Raw genomic sequence first — 7463 nt, 5'->3', positions numbered from 1 at the left:
CATGCTTATCATGTAGTTCATCATGCCATCATGTAAACACAACAATTATGCTTGCATATTGCACATCATACATTATTACATGCTGATGTCACATGCATATTATTACAAAATCTCAAGCAAGCAAAAACAATTATAAGTTCATAAGTAAACATGTCCCAATAAGGGATTGTACACATCAGAACTTTATCTACAGATCACGACTTTGTAGATCTACATACAAAATAGAACCAAACCCACAAAAATTCATGAGCACACCCTCATGTGCTAGCTTTCATATTCAAGTGACAGATCATAAAAATATATTTTTGTTTACTCACAGTAAATCACACACTAGAACCTATTTTTCTGCTCTAACAAAATAATACAAAAATCAGTTCCTCAAAGAAACTGGTCCTATCCTCAATTCAGGTAGAGTTTCAGTCTCTCAATTTGTTTGGTGAAGATACATGTGTTAGATTTCAATATCAACTAATTTTATTGAAAGATTCTATAATATGAATTTTCTATATTTTTTGGACCAGAAGCTTTCTAAGACAGTCCCAGATCTAGATTTTTTGCTAAATCCTGAATTTCACCAGATTTGTGTGAACTTTTGATATTTATAAATAATGAATCTGATTTTTTCATTATGTGTCCCAGATTCATCCATATCTCAAAGATAACATATCTAACATTAAGTCAAAAACACCAAACCATTGTTTTATTGAATTTTTTGCAAAATCGATTATCAAAATTTGCTCTGCACATAGAACAAAACTTGTCTTGTGTTGCAGCAGCCATAACCCTTAATTTTGTACTACCACTGGGGCCCAATTTTTTTCTAAGACCCTTTCCAGATGTCTAGAAGGTCTTCATAAAAGTATTTAGCCAAAGGTGATTCGGTTTGAGAGGTAAAACTATTTTATTGTAATGAATCGATTAAGAAAATCATGACAGCATGGCCAGAGGTGATTCAGTTTGAGAGCTAAAATTATTTTACCACAATGAATCAATTAAGAAAATCATGATAGCATATGCCTCACATTATAAAACATGATAAATATAAGAAAAATACAAGTATTAACATGCATACAATCATGCATCAACCATATATATAATATCTAAATATCATATAGATCCATAAAAATGTCATATGGTCATAAAACATGCATTGGATCCTAAACTATCAATATAACTCGTGATTTATGCAAATAATAACTAGTTTAAGATGTTAGCATGCAAAATCATCATAAAACACATGAAATAAATCTGCAGGAACATGAATCATGTTGTAAACACATGGAAGAAAATAAATATTCATTCAATCATTCTAAAAACAATGACCTACTAATCTTAAATCATGTAGGAATGCGAAACTATGCATTTTACACGACCCGATTTTTTGATTTGGCAATTCGGGCACAGTTTTAGAAAAAAAATATTTTTAAATCCATTTTAAAGCATGGTATTGATTTAAAAATAATTTTAAAATACTTTTTTTAACTTGTTCTATGTCTGATCCACCATGGACCAGCTCATAAATCGATAAGATGCATGATCTATGTGCTTGCATTTGATCTATGGCTACGAGTAAGATGAATCCTACCTTAATCCTATTCTTGGATGAACTAATGCCTTTGTCTCTTATCTTAGCACCTTGGAGTAGCTTCAATAGTTGTTGCAAAAACTCTAAGATTGAGAAAAAAAGAAAGAAGAGGAAGATGGAAGGGGAAGAGATTTACTAAGAATAGGAGAGAGAAGAGAGAGAGAGATAGGGTGGGGTGCCCCCTTCTATTTGCTCTTATAGAGTTATATTAAAACTCTACCTCTCCAAGAAGGTGGGCCCCACTAGGTGGGACGTCCCACCTGGAGTGTCCTCTATGGAGTTTCCCCTTCCAAAACACTTCTAATAGAGTTCTATTTTGTTTTTAACTCATCTAAACTCAACAAATTAGGTAATTTAGGAGACCTTTTATAATATTTAATTAACTGAATATGGGGTTCACTAGGAAGGGGTGTCTCACCCACTTCTAGACCCTTTTATTATGTTAATTAATTAATATTTAATCAAATACCTAATTGAAAAGTCCAAAATCCTATACCTACTTTATTTCATAGAGTTGTAAAATTCCATGACTTCCCTAATTATCATTTTTTTTCTTTAATTATCATTATCTCGAATAATTAGCCATATTTTTAAATGTCATGGGTCCCATATGAAAGATCTCTACACATTTGGAATTGCCACATGGCGTAGGAAGAGTGCAACTGACCAAAACACTACTAACCACTCTCAAGCCACTTGTAGGCCCTGCACTGACACATGGCCCTCCACTAGGCTAGGTGTGATCCTCTAGGCCCCATGTGCCACTGTGGCAACCTCCTATGACTCTGAGTTGATCCAAACTACAGTCTGGTAAATTTTGCAAACTCATTTTTGGATCCAATCCGAGTTCAAAAACCCAAAATAGATGCTTGTCTAATTTGAAATACGCATTTTCATAACCAACCCATATCAAAAATTGCCAAAACAGATCTTTTACGAGATTTATAGCTCATAATGGATCTAACTAAAGTCCTAGTTCAACTTAAACTCTTGAATTTTGCCCGAATTTAACTTGAATTTAACTTGAATTTTGCTCAAATTTAAAAGTTAATATAGACAAAATTTGAAGGTGTTACATTCTACCCATTTAAAGAAATTTTGTTCGCAAAATTTTAGTACTTACTCAAATAAGTGAGGGTATTTCTCCTTCATGTTGGTCTTAGGTTCCCATGTACACTTCTCGATTTTGTAGTGTTGCTAGCGCACATTCACTAAAGGAACGGTCTTTGACCTCAATACTTTTCTTACTATCAACGATTTCAATTGATTATTCCTTAATGGTTAGATCTTGTTGGACCTCAACATCCTCGTATTGAATCACGTGAGATGAATCAGGTACATACTTTCTCAGCATCAACACGTGAAACACATTATGAAAGTGCAAATACTAAGGTGATAACTCTAATTGATAAGTCGCTACTCCAATTCTTTCTAAAATTTTAAATGATCCAACATATCTGCAATTGAACTTCTCATTCTTACCAAATCTGAACACACTCTTACTAGGAGAAACTTGTACAAACACGAAATATTCTACCTTGAATATGAGCTCTCAACGTTATCAGTCTGTATAGCTCTTCTATCTACTCTGAGCTGCCAAGAGTTTGTTCCATATCTTTTGCACCTGCTCAGTGTAGTGCTCGATAACTACAAGTGTCTCAACTATCCTCCCACCAACCTTGTCTTAGTAGACTGGTGATCTAAACAGCCATCTGTAAAGTGCATGCCTCATAGGGCACCATCCCTATACTGGCATGGTAGTTATTGTTGTAGGCAAACTCTATCAAAACAACATCCTTGTGCCACGCTCCTCTCCAGTTTAAGGCACATGCTCTAAGCATGTCCTCTAATATATTGATCATCCGCTCTATTTGTCTGTTTGTCTGAGGGTGGAAGATTGTACTAAACCTTAACTGCGTACCTAAGGTCTTCTGCAACTATCTCCAGAACCTAGATGTGAACCTCGGATCTCTGTCTGATATGATCAATAGTGACACACCATGTAATCGCACTATCCCCTGCATATATAAGTCCACCAAACTCTTCAAAGATTAGTTGAACCTGATTGAAAGAAAATGGGTCAACTTAGTTAGTCGATCCACTATCACCCAAATCGCATCCTTACCTTTACGGGTTCTAGGCAAGCCAACCATGAAATCCACCGTGATTCCTTCTCACTTCCATTAAGGGATCTCGATATGTTGTAATAACCTGCTAGGTCTCTGGTGCTCTATCTTAATTTGTTGGCATGTCAAGCATCTAGACGCGTACTTGGCCACTTCTGTCTTCATACCCGTCCACCAGTATCTCATTCGCAGATCCTTATATATTTTAGTGCTACCAAGGTGGATGGTGTACTTACTCCTGTGAGTCTCATTCAGAAGCTAATTATGAATCTGTGGATCACTGGACACCCATAGTTTATGCCCAAACCAAATGCTTTCATCCTCTTCCAAATGCAAGGCTGACTCATCCTACTTGCAAGCATTTAACACCTATGGAAACTATGGATCTTGCTTCTGTTTCTCGATAATCTGATCTATCAATTTGGTCCTCACTGCCATGTTGCATATACTAATCCTTCTTTGATCTTCTCTAAAAGGATTCCATTCAATAAGATCTTTAGTCAGGCTTCACAAACTAGCCAAGATACTGTTTGCTTTCTGGCTAAGGGCATTGACCACTGAATTTGCCTTCCCTAGGTGGTAGGCAATTGAGAACTCATAATCCTTCATGATGTTTAATCATCTACGTTCTTACATGTCCAGTTTCTTTTGAGTAAATAGGTATTTGAGTCTCTTATGATTGGTGAATACCTCAAACTATTCACCGTACAAGTAGTGCCTCTAAATCTTCAAAGCGAAGACAATTGCAGCTAACTCTAGATCATGAGTATTATAGTTTCTCTCATGCACCTTCAACAATCGAGAAGCGTAAGCTATTACCTTCTCGTGCTCTATAAGGATACCTCTCAAACATGTACCTGAAGCATCCGTGTAGACTACGAAACTTCCTTGCTCAAACAACAAGGTTAACACTAGAGTTGTCGTTAGCTTCTCCTTCATAGTCCTAAAGCTTTTGTCACACTTGGCATCCCCTACGAACTTAGTTCCTTTTCGTAGCAACTTGGTTATAAGCAGAGCAATTCGTGAAAAAAATCTGTTTAACCGCCTGAGTATCTTGCTAACCCCAGAAAACTACATATCTCAGTGATGTTCTTTGGTGGCTCCCAATCCAACATTGATGCCACCTTCATAAATCCTAAACACCAATTTCATAAATAAATAAAATTGCAACTTTATTCCTTAAATTCAATTGTAATTAAATCACTTACCTTTGAAGGATCCACGGATACTCCATCCTTCAAGATCACATGGCCCAACCTCTTCGAGCCAAAACTCACACTTAGAGAATTTTGCATAAACTGAAGTTCTCTAAAGGTCTGCAACACTATCCACAGGTGATCTCTATGATCCTCCACACTCTCTGATAAACTAGGATATCATCTATAAAGACAATCACAAACTAACTGATCCAAATATAATCTAAATATCTGGTTTATAAGATCCATAAATGTTGTTGAGGTGTTCGTAAGCCCAAAGGGCATAACTATGAATTCATAGTGCCCATAGCGCATCTTGAATGTTGTCTTAGGGATGTCTCCATCCCTGATCCTCAACTAGTGATATCCAGATCGCAAGTCGATCTTGAAAAATACCTTTAAAACACCAATTATCTAATTAAAAGTTTGAATTCTACATTCTCAATCAAGGTATAAAATTCAAAAATCTCTAAAATAAAATTACTTTGGCCCTCTAAAGTTGATTGAATAAGTCTTGGATCTACGGTACCGAGTATTTATTGTTTATGGTTGCTTGGTTAATCATCCTATAATCAATGCATAACCCCATAGATTCATCTTTCTTCACGAAGAGAACTAGTGCTCTCTATGACAAAACACTAGACTTGATGACTCCTTTATCAAGTAGTTTATGCAATTGCTTCTTCAGTTCCTCTAACTCAACTGGCATCATCTAATAAGGGGCTTCAGAGATTGAAGTTGTTTCAGGCACCAACTCTATAGTAAAGTCAACTTTTCGAGTAGGGGGTAACCTAGGTAGCTCCTCAAGAATTACATCTTCAAACTCATTCACTACCTTCAGGTCTCAAGTTGGTCGATCTATTCTCTAACATTGTAACACTAGCCAAGAAGTCCTCACAACCATTCTTGACCATCTTTGAGCCTTCAACGCTGACATCAACTTGACCTTATCCAAAGACTTCTCAGCTCAGTACTGTAGGATAGGTTGATCTGGGCAAATAAACCATATTTTTCTATCATGACAATCCATACAAGCATAGTGCTCGTATAACCAGTCCATCCCTAGGATGACATCATACCCAATCATATCCAAAATGATCAGGTTGGCAGGTAGGTTCTGCCCTATAATACTGACCTTTACATCAGGCATATAATTATGAGCGACAATCTTATCGCTCGAGGGTGTTATAATCTCAAGAACATAATTCAAGTTATAAGATGTAAATTCAGCATACACGAAAATCTTGTAGTCACAAAAGAATGAGTCACTCTTGAATCAAAGAGGACTCTTGTATCAAAGCCTGCGATGGAAAGGCTACCTTCAATGACATTGATGTTCTGCTATGGATTCTTCTCCTATGCTTTCTAAGCCTCGACCTAGTCATCGTTCATAGTGGCCACCTCGATGGCCTCGTTTAGTGTCCCAGTGTAAACACCTCAAATTTTCCTCATCCATTCTTGAACACCCCTCATTTTACAGATGCCTATCCTAGTGTAGGTGTCATTTCACCCTATTTTGTTAATAAAAATTACCATTTTACCCTTGGGTCAACCTAGATCCCTGTCAATTGAGTCCAACCCAGCTCATTTTTAAGTTTCGAACAGTTAGAATGTCAGTCATTTCTACCTCACCTGAGCTCATGATGAGCGAACACCGTTCATTTTTAGCCATTTTGGCTAAAATTAGTTTATTTCTTGAGAAATGAGCTCAATTCTAGCTCGAATTCCAGTCAAATGTTTTTGAGTTAGTTATTCCCCGTCAATTCAGTTCTCTTGAGTCTAACCTGAGCTCACCAGAAGTTTAAGTGACTCTGTTTTAGTTCAAAATCATTTTTCATAGTGTCGGAGCCCATTTCAGCTCATTTCAGCTGAAATTGAGGTAAGTCCAGTCAGTTGAGCTAGTGTTTGAGCTTCAGATTAAGTTTATTTCAGCATTATTGACCTTCATTCTAGCTCAAACACAGTGCATTTTTGTAGTCCACTTCACTCCAGTGCTCATTTCTCATCATTTCTCTGAGAATTGGGTCATTTCTCTGAGAATTGGGTCATTTCTCTATTATTCAGACCAGGAGTTTAGTTGAGTCAGTGTTATTTTAGTTCCTCTAAGTTTAGAAACCTTAGGATTCTGTTTAAACCAGTTCAAACCTCACTCCTTGAGTGACATTTTTGCCCTATAGGGGCAAAATTATTCATAAAAACATTTTATCCCAAAAATCAATTTTATCATTCCCCCAGCTGGTACAACCACTAATTGGAGCTTAGAACAGTTTTCTTCTTAAAAAATTTAGTTATATCCGAGATATAATTCACATTTGATCGGATCTAACATTGGATCTGGTGTTCAATCATCAGTTCTTGCCTTCGGACAGCAATTGTCAATTCCTCATCTCTGCCAAGGGTCTGGGACTTCAAATCCCTCGCCCAGGGTTTACATTTTATAATCATTTCATATCATTTTGTAATCATTTCATGTCATTTAATATCATTTTGTGTCATTTTATTGCATTGCATGTCATTTTCGAGATCCAGCACTTTGGTTTTTCAAAATTTCAAATC

This window comes from Nuphar pumila, chromosome 6, assembly GCF_984573655.1.
Source record: "Nuphar pumila chromosome 6, dmNupPumi1.hap1.1, whole genome shotgun sequence".
In the NCBI taxonomy this organism is placed as follows: Eukaryota; Viridiplantae; Streptophyta; class Magnoliopsida; order Nymphaeales; family Nymphaeaceae; genus Nuphar; species Nuphar pumila.
This window is presented reverse-complemented; position numbering follows the sequence as displayed.